General features: G+C 46.0%; 1 long non-coding RNA gene across 1 annotated transcript in view; it reads left to right on the top strand.

Annotated features, from left to right (window-relative positions):
- The first annotated feature begins 545 nt into the window (after positions 1–545).
- LOC124036526 overlaps positions 546–15,641 on the top strand; it is a 75,108-nt gene continuing 60,012 nt past the window's right edge. Inside the window, exons 1-2 of the long non-coding RNA XR_006838925.1 lie at positions 546–692; positions 2,551–2,629. This is a non-coding gene — a long non-coding RNA (uncharacterized LOC124036526). The remainder of the gene's footprint in view (positions 693–2,550; positions 2,630–15,641) is intronic.

Raw genomic sequence — 15,641 nt, 5'->3', positions numbered from 1 at the left:
TTGTGAATACCTTGAGTGTGTGTGTTTGTGAATACCTTGAGTGTGTGTGTTTGTGAATACCTTGAGTGTGTGTGTTTGTGAATACCTTGAGTGTGTGTGTTTGTGAATACCTTGAGTGTGTGTGTTTGTGGGCGTTAGTGACTTAGTCCTATGTGACGCTCTACACACCGCTTTACGTAATGAGGGGATTTTGCCTCTGCTCCATCTCCTCCTCTAATTTCTTCCTTCCCCCCTCCCTTCCTCTTCTTTCTCATTGTTGCTCTCATCCTCTTCTTCCTTCTCCTCCTCCTCTCTCTCATTCCTGTCTCTCCGAAGTCAAGCCGTGAGTTTTTGTCAGAAAGGAACAAGTGATCTAGCTCACTCCTTTCCTCTTTCTCTCTTTCTCCCTCCCCTTCCATCTCTCTCGCTCTCTCTCCCTCTCTCCCTCCCTCTCTCTCTCTCTCTCTCCCTCCCTCTGCTCAACATTCCTCTTTCTCCTGTTCGATCACTCCTCTCTCTCTCTCTCTCTCTCTCTCTCTCTCTCTCTCTCTCTCTCTCTCTCTCTCTCTCTCTCTCTCTCTCTCTCTCTCTCTCTCTCTCTCTCTCTCTCTCTCCATTTCCCTGGTTCACACCCTCCTCTCCTCTCCCGATCAGTCTCTATGTGAAGGGAGTTCCGTATGGTTACAGACTCGGCTGGAAGAAGAAGAAGCAAGGTAGGGGAACACACCTCCCCCTCTCTCTTTTCCTCTCTATTTCTTCCCCTATCTCTAGTTCACTCTTTCTTACCCTCTCTGTCATGTGTCTTTGAGAAACTCAGAGATTAAGTTGTTTCCTCAGCTGTTTGAAAGACATTCTCACACTTTCTCCGCTCAGTTTATTCTGCCTCTCTCTCTCCCTATTGCTATTTCAGCCCTTTTCACTTTCTTTCTCTTGCTCCCAATTGCTCACTCTATCTCTGTCTCTCTTAGTCACCATGCATACATCTGCTGCATGTTATGAGGTGGTGTCTACTGTAGTATATGAGGGGTCAAACCCTGTCTTTATTACAAAGTCATTTGTGATAGTGGTTTGGGTTAAATAGAGATTGTCTGTGATACAGATAGATATACTGTTGCGTGTGTATGAAAGAGTGTGTGAGACACAGAGAGTGGTAGAGAGGAAGATCTGCATTTTTATCTGGTTCTCTTACAGACAGAGCACTCCTTACTGAAGGAAAAACTAAATAACTGTCGAAAAAATGTGTCAGTAGGTGTGTATGTGCGCGTTCTGGCGTGTGTGTGCGCGCATGCACTATGAGATTCTGATAGAAATAGCTGGCAGTGTGGTAGAATTAAGGTGCTCTTGTCTAAGGCAGTGTGGAAGTTTTTTGGTGTTCTTGTCTAATGCAGTATGGTAGTATTTGGGTGCGCTTGTCTAATGCAGTGTGGTAGTATTTGGGTGCGCTTGTATGAGGCAGTGTGGTAGTATTTGGGTGCGCTTGTATAAGGCAGTGTGGTAGTATTTGGGTGCGCTTGTATAAGGCAGTGTGGTAGTATTTAGGTGCTCTTGTCTATGGCAGTGTGGTAGTATTTAGGTGCTCTTGTCTAATGCAGTGTGGTAGTATTTGGGTGTTCTTGTCTAATGGGGTGTGGTAGTATTTAGGTGCTCTTGTCTAATGCGGTGTGGTAGTATTTGGGTGTTCTTGTCTAATGCGGTGTGGTAGTATTTAGGTGCCCTTGTCTAATGCGGTGTGGTAGTATTTAGGTGCTCTTGTCTAATGCGGTGTGGTAGTATTTGGGTGTTCTTGTCTAATGCGGTGTGGTAGTATTTAGGTGCTCTTGTCTAATGCGGTGTGGTAGTATTTGGGTGTTCTGGTCTAATGCGGTGTGGTAGTATTTAGGTGCTGTTGTCTAATGCAGTGTGGTAGTATTTAGGTGCTCTTGTCGAAAGCAGTGTGGTAGTTTTAGGTGCTCTTCTCTAAGGCAGTGTGGTAGTATTTGGGTGTTCTTGTCTATGGCAGTGTGGTAGTATTTAGGTGCTCTTGTCTAAAGCAGTGTGGTAGTTTTTAGGTGCTGTTGTCTAAGGCAGTGTGATAGTTTTAGGTGCTCTTGTCTAAGGCAGTGTGGTAGTATTTAGGTGCTCTTGTCTAAAGCAGTGTGGTAGTTTTTAGGTGCTGTTCTATAAGGTAGTGTTGTAGTTTTAGGTGCTCTTGTCTAAGGCAGTGTGGTAGTATAGCCATGATGTGACCACACTCTGTAGGGACTGATAGGGTTACTTCTGCGGCAAGACCGTATCGCTGTGTGGCTATACCTCCACCGCTGACTCGCTCTTGGGGCTTGCGTGTAATCAGCCGTGTAGATGTCAGTGTTTGTGTGTGCGTGCGTGCAAGTCTGTGTGTTTGTGTGTGTGTGTATGGGTCTTTCCACTTAAGCAATGGAAAGTGCGTCTAAAATCTGTTTATAGGTACTAACTTATATTAGATGTGTGCTACTTTTTCCCCTCCCTCCCTCCCTCCCTCCCTCCCTCCCTCCCTCCCTCCCTCCCTCCCTCCCTCCCTCCCTCCCTCCCTCCCTCCCTCCTTTCCCTGGGCAGGTATTAAAATGGATTGGTGTCAGTCCGAGCGATGGAAAGGGCAGAAAGTGGAAGAGAACAGAAAGAGAACTTCAAAGAGGTAGGAGCCCCTTTAAATAGACCTCTATCTCAAGCTCTCATAGTCTCAGTGTGTTCTGTCTGTCAGACACACTGCTTCCTAGTGGTCTCTCTATCTAAGGCTGTCTGCGCTCTCTCTCTCTTTCTCTCTCTTTCTCTGTACCTCTCTCTGTGCATTTGTACATGTGAACATGTGTGTATGTCTTTACCTAATCTGCATGTCACTGGGTTTTGGGCCAAGGTCAGGTATCAGGGTCAGGGATTAGAGGTCAGAGATTAGCTGAGGTCAGATTGCGTGTTAATGAGGAATTCCCCAAGGACAACACACACACACCTGCATCACTAATGAGCAAGAACCAATCTATTACCCACCGAGGGTTAGGAACCTTCAGCCTATATTTCCTGCCTGAAATAATGAACCTCATGGGTTAGCTGCTACTGACCATTTTAAATGGAGGCTGTAGCTTGTCACAATATAGTATAAAACAATATAGTTTAAAAACTTGTAGCCAAGGTTGTCCTGAAAAGAAAATGGTAAAACTCTTTATTGTGAGGCTAAATACACTGAGTGTACAAAACATTATGAACACCTGCTCTTTCCATGACAGACTGACCAGGTGAATCCAGATTAAAGCTATGATCCCTTATTGATATCCCTTATTGATGTTAAATCCACTTCAATCAGTGTAGATGAAGGGGGGAGACCGGTTAAAGAAGGATTTTTAAGCATTGAGACAATTGAGACATGGATTGTGTGGAATTCAGAAGGTGAATGGGCAAGACAAAACATGTGCCTTTGAACAGGGTATGATAGTAGGTACCAGGTGCACCGGTTTGAGTGTGTCAAGAACTGTAATGCTGCTGGGTCAATAGTTTCCTGTGTGTGTCAAGAATGTTCCACCACCCAAAGGACATCCAGCCAACTTGACACAACTGTGGGAAGCATTGGAGTCAACATGGGCCAGCATCCCTGTGGAACACTTTTGACACCTTGTAGAGACCATTCCCTGACAAATTGAGGCTGTTCTGAGGGCAAAAGGAAGTGCAACTAAATAGTAGGAAGGAGTTCCTAATGTTTTATACACTCAGTGTTTGTCAACGTGTGTCAAATGTGTACGTTGTAAGTTAAAGGCACTTTGTGTGTGTAATTAGTTCCACAGCCATTTGTGCAGGTAAAATGCCCAAATAATAATTTCTAGTTGAATGAACATATGAGACTATTTGAGCAAACACATGATTTTCAGTTGATCGAATATCTGCCTAGGTTTTCTCATGTTGGAGCTAATGTTGGGCCAACTAAAAATGTTAAGTTCAGGTAGCACTTTGACTGAAAAGTTGAGTAAACAAAAAAGAAGCTGTGGAACCAGTTAATTAATCATATTTACAGTTGAAGACGGAAGTTTACGTACACTTAGGTTGGAGTCATTAAAACTAGTTTTTCAACCACTCCACAAATTTCTTGTTAACAAACTATAGTTTTGGCAAGTCAGTTAGGACATCTACTTTGTGCATGACACAAGTCATTTTTCCAACAATTGAGTTCCTGTATGTTGTTATGATCACACCACGACTTGTTAATCAGTGCATGCACAAAGTGACTGGTGTGTTTACGGACATATTCAATCAATCCCTATCCCAGTCTGCTGTTCCGACATGCTTCAAGAGGGCCACCATTGTTCCTGTCCCCAAGAAAGCTAAGATACCTGAGCTAAACGACTATCGCCTACTCACTTCCGTCGTTATGAAGTGCTTTGAGAGACTAGTCAAGGATCATATCACCTCCACCGAACCTGACACCCTAGACCCACTCCAATTTGCTTACCTCCCCAATAGGTCCACAGACGACACAATCTCAACCACTCTGCACACTGCCCTAACCCATCTGGACAAGATAAATACCTATGTAAGAATGCTGTTCATCGACTACAGCTCAGCATTTAACACCATAGTACCCTCCAAAGTCATCATTAAGCACGTGACCCTGGGTCTTGACTCCCCCCTTTGCAACTGGGTCATGGACTTTCTGACGGGCCGCCCCCCAGGTGGTGAGGGTAGGAAATAACATCTCCACCCCGTGTGTGAAAGGAGTGTGCAAGGAGTCCTACAAACCTGACTCAGTTACACCAGCTTTGTCAGGAGGATTGTGGGAAGACTTATTGTGGGAAGCTTGTGAAAGGCTACGAGAAACATTTGGCCCAAGTTAAACAATTTAAAGGCAATGTTACCAAATACTGATTGAGTGTATGTAAACTTCTGACCCACTGGGAATGCGATGAAAGAAATAAAAGCTGAAATAAATAATTCTCTCTACTATTATTCTGACATTTAGAATTCTATAAAGTGGTGTTCCTATCTGATCTAAGAAATGGACATTTTACTAGATGTCAAGAATTGTGAAAAACTGAGATTAAATATAGTTGGCTAAGGTGTATGTAAACTTCCGACTTCAACTGTAGTTGAAACAACTAGATTTGTATTTTTTACAGTGCACACTGAGGGGCAGCAAAAGGGTATCTTCCTGTGGGAGTGAGAGTGTGGAAATCAGGCCCCATGAAAGAATAGCCAATTACTGCCTGCTTGGCAATGCACCTCAGCCCACCCTACCCCTTTCCACCTCCCTCCTCAGGCCTCTTCCCTGTGGCCCATCATCGCTGCCTCCCTCTCTCTATCTCTTTGTTTCTGTGTACAGAGGGAGCCCCTAGATGGGGCCAGGTGTATTTAATATTAGTCCTTCATGTACTTCAAACGTGCCTGCCCCCATCCTCCATCCTCTCCTCCCCCCATCTGTCTGTCACAGGTTTATAAATCACCAAGCAGACTGACTCTGAAAAACAGAGGATGATAGGAGAGACGGAGAGGGGAAGCAGGGGAGAATAAAGGTAGAGGAGATAGCAGGAAGTGGAGAGAAGACGGGGGATGAAAGATGGGGAGAGGTGATATTAGAGAGGGTGGTCGGGAGGGAAGAGAATGGTGAAGGGGCAGAGAAGATAGGAGAGAAGACAGTCGAGAGGAGAGAAGGGGTGAGAGAGAAGTGCTTGGATGGTAGTGGAGTAGGAGGAGAAAAGGATGAGAAAATATTTGACTTGAGGAGGACGACAAAAGATGAGAGACGAGAATGGAAGAGACAAGATGAGACGAGACAATTGGGTGTCTATCCATGTCCTGCTAGAGGTAACAGTGAGCTCTATTACCATCAAGTAGGGTAGGGCTTTGCTAGGGAGTTGTGGACATAGGTCGTAGACAGGGGTGGTGGATGGATGGAATCCCATGACTCCAGATCAGAAGGTTGTGTGTTTGATCCCAGTGGTCTACCCTTGTTTTGTATTTTTTGGTTTTAACCCTATTCCAAACCATAACCCTTACCTTAACCATTCAGAATGAGTGCCTACATGTAATGTTTTAATCATATCCAAAACCATAACCCTTAATTTGGAGCTGCTTCACAATTTGACATTTTTAGAAATGGAATGATACTGAGAAGGAGGAGTCAACCCAGGGATTGAAAAAACGTTGGAGCAACTTAGAAATTTTACATTTGAAGAAATGTGGAAAAGTGTCTAATTCTGTAGTGAGAGCTTGTTGATTACGTCATAGATGACTGGTGTACACACACACACACACACACACACACACACACACACACACACACACACACACACACACACACACACACACACACACACACACACACACACACACACACACACACACACACACACACACACACACACACACACACACACACACACACAGAGCATATAGAGAGAGGCCTTAAATGAGGGTTGCTTTAATAGAGCCAGAATGTATTACCTCTTTCCTTGCTTTTATGTGCCGTGAGTGCGTGCGTGCGTGCGTGTGTGTGTGTGTGTGTGCGCGTGCGTGTGTGTGTGTGTATACATGTGTGTGTACTTATATATGTGTTTGTGTGTCTGTTTCTGTCTGTATGTATGTGTGGGTGTGGGTGTGTGTATCAGGGGCCTGCTGAAGGATATTAGTCATGCTCTCATGGTAATGGGCCTAATTTTGTTCTCATTTTCATCTGTGGTCGGTGTAATGAGGGTCTGTCTGCCCCTGCTAACCAGCCCAGGAAGCCCTGTAGGCAAAGGCAGTCTGGGTCCGGCGGGCAGCGGCTTCTTTGGTCGTCATCCCAGTCACAGACATTCTCCAGATGCTGTGCAGGATTTTGTGCTAGCCCAACACTAAAACACCTGACGCAACTTATAGACGGATAGATTATAATCACCAAGCTGTTGATTAGTGAAATCAGGTGTGTGAGAGCTGGGCTGGAACAAAAGCCTGCATCCCATGATGTTCTGTTTTGCTTGTCTGTGGAGCCTCTCTTTGCTGTACACTGCATGGGGAAAAGGGGGAAAAGGGTGAAATGAGTCTCCAAGCAGCACAATATCACACAATATCACCTGATTCACACCAAGGTGACGGCATGTCCTATAACTCACATCACTAATCACAGTTTATAGGTTGCCATAGCAACGGGCACAACGCATATCGGTCCCCTCCCTCGGCTGCCTCCTGAAGTCAAGTCTGCTACTCTCTGTTCATCATATATGCACAGTCACTTTAACGATACCTACATGTACAGTGGGGCAAAAAAGTATTTAGTCAGCCACCAATTGTGCAAGTTCTCCCACTTAAAAAGATGAGAGAGGCCTGTAATTCTCATCATAGGTACACTTCAACTATGACAGACAAAATGAGAAGATAAAAATCCAGAAAATCACATTGTAGGATTCTTTATGAATTTATGTGCAGATTATGGTCGAAAATAAGTATTTGGTCAAAAACAAAAGTTTATCTCAATACTTTGTTTATAGACCCTTTGTTGGCAATGACAGAGGTCAAACATTTTCTGTAAGTCTTCACAAGGTTTTCACACACTGTTACTGGTATTTTGGCCCATTCCTCCATGCAGATCTCCTCTAGAGCAGTGATGTTTTGGGGCTGTTGCTGGGCAACATGGACTTTCAACTCCCTCCAAAGATTTTCTATGGGGTTTAGATCTGGAGACTGGCTAGGCCACTCCAGGACCTTGAAATGCTTCTTACAAAGCCACTCCTTCGTTGCCCGGGTGGTGTTTTTAGGATCATTGTCATGCTGAAAGACCCAGCCACGTTTCATCTTCAATGCCCTTGCTGATGGAAGGAGGTTTTCACTCAAAATCTCATGATACATGGCCCCGTTCATTCTTTCCTTTACACGGATCACTCGTCCTGGTCCCTTTGCAGAAAAACAGCCCCAAAGCATGATGTTTCCACCCCCATGCTTCACCGTAGGTATGGTGTTCTTTGGATGCAACTTAGCATTCTTTGTCCGAGTTGAGTTTTTACCAAAAAGTTACATTTTGCTTTCATCTGACCATATGACATTCTCCCAATCTTCTTCTGGATCATCCAAATGCTCTCTAGCCAACTTCAGACGGGCCTGGACATATACTGGCTTAAGCAGGGGGACACGTCTGGCACTGCAGGATTTGAGTCCCTGGTGGCGTAGTGTGTTACTGATGGTAGGCTTTGTTACTTTGGTCCCAGCTCTCTGCAGGTCATTCACTAGGTCCCCCCCGTGTAGTTCTGGGATTTCTTTCTCACCGTTCTTGTGATCATTTTGACCCCATGGGGTCAGATCTTGCGTGGAGCCCCAGATCGAGGGAGATTATCAGTGGTCTTGTATGTCTTCCATTTCCTAATAATTGCTCCCACAGTTGATTTATTCAAACCAAGCTGCTTACCTATAGCAGATGCAGTCTTCCCAGCCTGGTGCAGGTCTACAATTTTGTTTCTGGTGTCCTTTGACAGCACTTTGGGCTTGGCCATAGTTTGGAGTGTGACTGTTTGAGGTTGTGGACAGGTGTCTTTTATACTGATAACAAGTTCAAACAGGTGCCATTAATACAGGTAAGGAGTGGAGGACAGAGGAGCCTCTTAAAGAAGAAGTTACAGGTCTGTGAGAGCCAGAAATCTTGCTTGTTTGTAGGTGACCAAATACTTATTTTCCACCATAATTTGCAAATAAATCAATGAAAAATCCTACAATGTGATTTTCTGGATTTTTTTTCTTCTCATTTTGTCTGTCATAGTTGAAGTGTACCTATGATGAAAATTACAGGCCTCTCTCATCTTTTTAAGTGGGAGAACTTGCACAATTAGTGGCTGACTAAATACTTTTTTGCCCCACTGTACATACTACCTCAATAAGCCTGACACACCGGCGCTGCCGGAATCGCCCTTCACTCCGGCGCTGCTCCCTTCCATTCGGGGCCCTCTGCTAGGGTCCCCAGTCCGAGGTCGGCGGCGAGCGTCGCTGCTCCCAAGATGCCACTTAAGTGGGCCGAGACTATGATGGAGTGGGGTCCACGTCCCGCGCCAGAGGCGCCACCGCGGACAGACGCCCACCCAGACCCTCCCCAATAGGTTCAGGTTTTGCGGCCGGAGTCAGCACCTTTTTTTTGGGGGGGGGGGGGTACTGTCATGTTCTGACCTTAGTTCTTGTGTTATGTCTTTGTTTTAGTATGGTGAGGGTGTGAGTTGGGTGGGTAGTCTATGTTCTTTTTTCTATGTTGTGGTTTTGTTTTGGCCTGGTATGGTATGGTTCTTAATCAGAGGCAGGTGTCGTTCGTCGTCTCTGATTGAGAATCATACTCAGGTAGCCTTTTCCCACCTGTGTGGGGTGGGTGATTGTTATGTGTATCTCACCTTACAGAACTGTTTCGTTTCGTTCTTCCTTCACTGACATAAGAAGCGTGATTAGCCGGTTTAAATTACCCTGAAGTTGTAGACATGCGCCCCATAATTAAGAGAAACTGACTGTTATCAGTCGGTAGATCAGCATGTTTCTCCACGATCTTATCATTTTGTCAGCTGAGCACAGCAGCTGACTGAGGAGGCTACTGCAATGACTTGTGGGGGAAGAACAGCTGCTTTAGCAAATCTCATAATGTAAGCGTTAGCACTACTAGCTACCGTAGCTTGCTAGCTAGCTATTGTTGGAAGATTCAACATTGTATGCAGCACTAAGTAGGTAGCTGGTTGGTTAGCAGTATCGTTTCAGTCAAAATTCTTTCAGTGACTGGCTCAATATTCAGCAAATTTATGCTAGCTTTCATGCCCGTAATCAAACTTCAGAAATACAGCTAATTGAAGCACAATAATCCTTAGCTAGATGTAAAATGGGGTGACTAAGATTTACTCATTAAAAAAAATACATTGTTTTAGCTTAGATTAATTCAGACAGTTTTGAAGCGGAAATTGACGATTTCACTTCGGGAATATTTTCAGAATGCTACAGCAGCCCATTGTAGCCCGACAACTTTTGAACTATCCCATGGCTATTTGGGAGATCCGAGACAGATCAGTGCTGGTGGAATCGAGTCAATAAGTCAATATTACTGCATATACTGTAATGTATCTTGTAGAGGGAAGGTCAAACATCTATGTGTATGTCTGAAAGACAAAGACTAAATCTATTACTAGACATGTTGACCTCTGCATTACCAGACACTGGATTATCAGACTGGTCTCTGATGGCGTGAGGTAAAGAATTAAAGAATTACAACTTCAGTGGCATGAGGTACGTCCTAACCTTGTCCTTGGTTGATAGACAGGTTGTGGTATGTGGCATGTTGCGTGCCTGCCTCTGTGATCCCATGTTGCGTTTCCATGTACACACAGTAGTCTCCAGACTGCACTGTGACACACCTGGCCAGAGCATGTGAAGTGTTACGGTTAGGAGGAGAGGGGGGACCCCACCATAAAGTCATGAGAATGATATTATACACACACACACACACACACACACACACACACACACACACACACACACACACACACACACACACACACACACACACACACACACACACACACACACACACACACACACACACACACACACACACACACACACACACACACACACACACACACACACACCCTTGCACACACAACCACAAAATAGTGGATTATCACATTCCACAAAACACTCCAGAGGGAAAGATTCCTCTCAGCTTAGATTCATGAGGTACAGAGCGAGAGAGAAACAAAGAAAGAGAGAATACTACATTTCTTGCCATTGCAAGTAAAGTGGAATATACCCACCTTATTAAACATATCTACCCGTCTTTCAGCTCCTCTATACACAGAGCTTTATGGAAACAGATGTCTGTCTTGCCTCTCCTTTTAGTTGTCTCTTTCCATTGTAGCAGTGGCCAAAACACTGGCCCATTGACTAGAGAAAACTGTTGTATGAGAAAGAGGGACGGACGTGTTTCCCTAATGTTTAAACAATGTCTGTTGCACTCACCTCTCATATATATAATACTGCTAACCAATAAGTATCTATTGATTTGACAAAACAATTGATTCCCATTCAAAATCCTAACCTTCACCTTAACCTTAATCCTAACCCTAACCTTTACCCCTAACCCTAACCCTAATTCTAACCCTAACCTTAATTCTAACCCTAACCCTCAACCTAACCCCTAAGCCTAAAATAGCCTTTTTTATTGTAGGGACCAGTGAATTTGTCAGAATTGTCCCTGTTATACTAGACTTGTGAGATATTCTGGTCCCCACAAGGATAGTAAAACCAAAAACACAAACGTACACACACAAACTGTATTCAAACTGTGTATACGTATGCTTTATGTAAGCTGGTACTTGGCACCACACTTTCCTCGTCATCACACTTCAGTTTTACTGTGAAGTTATTTTAAGGAAGATCATGAGTGTAAAATGTTATGCTGGTGAATGAGGACCCAAAAGCGACTTAACGAAAACAGAGTCTTTATTCCAGTAAATGACAAAAGTAATAATCCTGGAAAAATCAAGAAGAAAACAAAACAGGAAAAAAACTTAAATCCACTCGTAGTAACGAGGACAGACTGGAGACTCGACCATTGACTGCAGGTTGCTTCGGGAAGGCACCGACCGTAGCAGACTAAGACACCTGCTCACACGCAGCATCTGAAGGAGACAAAACACGACAGGGCGAGACAAGGACACAGAACAGCGAACATCATACAAGGATCCGACAAGGACAGAAGCGGAAAACAAGGGGAGAAATAGGGACTCTAATCAGAGGGCAAAATAGGGGACAGGTGTGAAAAGAGTAAATGAGTGAGTTAGGAGAATGAGGAACAGCTGGGAGCAGGAACGGAACGATAGAGAGAAGAGAGAGAGGGAGGGGGAGAGAGAGGGATAGAAAAAGGGAACGAACCTAATAAGACCAGCAGGGGGAAACGAACAGAAGGGAAAGCACAAGGACAAGACAATATATGACAAAACATGACAGTACCCCCCCACTCACCGAGCGCCTCCTGGCGCACTCGAGGAGGAATCCTGGCGGCAACGGAGGAAATCATCAATCAGCGAACGGTCCAGCACGTCCCGAGATGGAACCCAACTCCTCTCCTCAGGACCGTAACCCTCCCAATCCACTAAGTACTGGTGACCACGTCCCCGAGAACGCATGTCCATGATCCTACGTACCTTGTAAATAGGTGCGCCCTCGACAAGGACGGGGGGAGACGAACGGGGGCGCGAAGAAAGGGCTTGACACAGGAGACATGGAAGACAGGATGGACGCGACGAAGATGTCGCGGAAGAAGCAGTCGCACAGCGACAGGATTGACGACCTGAGAGACACGGAACGGACCAATGAACCGCGGAGTCAACTTACGAGAAGCTGTCGTAAGGGGAAGGTTACGAGTGGAAAGCCACACTCTCTGGCCGCAACAATACCTAGGACTCTTAATCCTACGTTTATTGGCGGCTCTCACAGTCTGCGCCCTGTAACGGCAAAATGCAGACCTCACCCTCCTCCAGGTGCGCTCACAACGTTGGACAAACGCCTGAGCGGAGGGAACGCTGGACTCGGCGAGCTGGGACGAGAACAGAGGAGGCTGGTAACCCAGACTACTCTGAAACGGAGATAGCCCGGTAGCAGACGAAGGAAGCGAGTTGTGAGCGTATTCTGCCCAGGGGAGCTGTTCTGCCCAAGATGCAGGGTTTCTAAAAGAAAGGCTGCGTAATATGCGACCAATCGTCTGATTGGCCCTTTCTGCTTGACCGTTAGACTGGGGATGAAAACCGGAAGAGAGACTGACGGAAGCACCAATCAAACGACGGTCCTGTGTAGCTCAGTTGGTAGAGCATGGCGCTTGTAACGCCAGGGTAGTGGGTTCGATCCCCGGGACCACCCATACGTAGAATGTATGCACACATGACTGTAAGTCGCTTTGGATAAAAGCGTCTGCTAAATGGCATATATTATTATTATTATTATTATAGAACTCCCTCCAAAACTGTGACGTGAATTGCGGACCTCTGTCTGAAACGGCGTCTAACGGGAGGCCATGAATTCTGAACACATTCTCAATGATGATTTGTGCCGTCTCCTTAGCGGAAGGAAGCTTAGCGAGGGGAATGAAATGTGCCGCCTTAGAGAACCTATCGACAACCGTAAGAATCACAGTCTTCCCCGCAGACGAAGGCAGACCGGTAATGAAGTCTAAGGCGATGTGAGACCATGGTCGAGAAGGAATGGGAAGCGGTCTGAGACGACCGGCAGGAGGAGAGTTACCTGACTTAGTCTGCGCGCAGTCCGAACAAGCAGCCACGAAACGGCGCGTGTCACGCTCCTGAGTAGGCCACCAAAACCGCTGGCGAATAGAAGCAAGTGTACCTCGAACGCCGGGATGGCCAGCTAACTTGGCAGAGTGAGCCCACTGAAGAACAGCCAGACGAATAGAAACAGGAACGAAAAGAAGGTTACTAGGACAAGCGCGCGGCGACGCAGTGTGAGTGAGTGCTTGCTTAACCTGTCTCTCAATTCCCCAGACAGTCAACCCGACAACACGCCCATAAGGAAGAATCCCCTCGGGATCGGTAGAAGCCACAGAAGAACTAAAGAGACGGGATAAGGCATCAGGCTTGGTGTTCTTATTACCCGGGCGATAAGAAATCACAAACTCGAAACGAGCGAAAAACAACGCCCAACGAGCTTGACGTGCATTAAGTCGTTTGGCAGAACGGATGTACTCAAGGTTCTTATGGTCAGTCCAAACGACAAAAGGAACGGTCGCCCCCTCCAACCACTGTCGCCATTCGCCTAGGGCTAAGCGGATGGCGAGCAGTTCGCGGTTACCCACATCATAGTTGCGTTCCGATGGCGACAGGCGATGAGAAAAATAAGCGCAAGGATGGACCTTATCGTCAGACTGGAAGCGCTGGGATAGAATGGCTCCCACGCCCACCTCTGAAGCGTCAACCTCGACAATGAATTGTTTAGTGACGTCAGGAGTAACGAGGATAGGAGCGGACGTAAAACGCTTCCTGAGGAGATCAAAAGCTCCCTGGGCGGAACCGGACCACTTAAAGCACGTCTTGACAGAAGTAAGAGCTGTGAGAGGGGCAGCAACTTGACCGAAATTACGAATGAAACGCCGATAGAAATTAGCGAAACCTAGAAAGCGCTGCAACTCGACACGTGACCTTGGAACGGGCCAATCACTGACAGCCTGGACCTTAGCGGGATCCATCTGAATGCCTTCAGCGGAAATAACAGAACCGAGAAATGTGACAGAGGAGACATGAAAGGCGCACTTCTCAGCCTTCACGTAGAGACAATTCTCTAAAAGGCGTTGGAGTACACGTCGAACGTGCTGAACATGAATCTCGAGTGACGGTGAAAAAATCAGGATATCGTCAAGGTAGACAAAAACAAAGATGTTCAGCATGTCTCTCAGTACATCATTAACTAATGCCTGAAAAACAGCTGGAGCATTAGCGAGACCAAACGGCAGAACCCGGTACTCAAAATGCCCTAACGGAGTGTTAAACGCCGTTTTCCACTCGTCCCCCTCTCTGATGCGCACGAGATGGTAAGCATTACGAAGGTCCAACTTAGTAAAGAACCTGGCTCCCTGCAGAATCTCGAAGGCTGACGACATAAGGGGAAGCGGATAACGATTCTTAACCGTTATGTCATTCAGCCCTCGATAATCCACGCAGGGGCGCAGAGTACCGTCCTTCTTCTTAACAAAAAAAACCCCCGCTCCGGCAGGAGAGGAAGAAGGCACTACGGTGCCGGCGTCAAGAGAAACAGACAAATAATCCTCGAGAGCCTTACGTTCGGGAGCCGACAGAGAGTATAGTCTACCCCGAGGGGGAGTGGTCCCCGGAAGGAGATCAATACAACAATCATACGACCGGTGAGGAGGAAGGGAGTTGGCTCTGGACCGACTGAAGACCGTGCGCAGATCATGATATTCCTCCGGCACTCCTGTCAAATCACCAGGTTCCTCCTGAGAAGAGGGGACAGAAGAAACAGGAGGGATAGCAGACATTAAACACTTCACATGACAAGAAACGTTCCAGGATAGGATAGAATTACTAGACCTATTAATAGAAGGATTATGACATACTAGCCAGGGATGACCCAAAACAACAGGTGTAAAAGGTGAACGAAAAATCAAAAAGGAAATGGTCTCACTAGTAATAATCCTGGAAAAATCAAGAAGAAAACAAAACAGGAAAAAACTTAAATCCACTCGTAGTAACGAGGACAGACTGGAGACTCGACCATTGACTGCAGGTTGCTTCGGGAAGGCACCGACCGTAGCAGACTAAGACACCTGCTCACACGCAGCATCTGAAGGAGACAAAACACGACAGGGCGAGACAAGGACACAGAACAGCGAACATCATACAAGGATCCGACAAGGACAGAAGCGGAAAACAAGGGGAGAAATAGGGACTCTAATCAGAGGGCAAAATAGGGGACAGGTGTGAAAAGAGTAAATGAGTGAGTTAGGAGAATGAGGAACAGCTGGGAGCAGGAACGGAACGATAGAGAGAAGAGAGAGAGGGAGGGGGAGAGAGAGGGATAGAAAAAGGGAACGAACCTAATAAGACCAGCAGGGGGAAACGAACAGAAGGGAAAGCACAAGGACAAGACAATATATGACAAAACATGACATAAAAGGCATAGTATAACTGTACGGGAAGGAAAGGTTCAGGATT

This window comes from Oncorhynchus gorbuscha, linkage group LG05 (assembly GCF_021184085.1).
Source record: "Oncorhynchus gorbuscha isolate QuinsamMale2020 ecotype Even-year linkage group LG05, OgorEven_v1.0, whole genome shotgun sequence".
Lineage (NCBI taxonomy): Eukaryota > Metazoa > Chordata > Actinopteri > Salmoniformes > Salmonidae > Oncorhynchus > Oncorhynchus gorbuscha.
The sequence above is the reverse complement of the archived record's forward strand: the minus strand, read 5'-3'. Positions and strand labels throughout refer to the sequence as shown.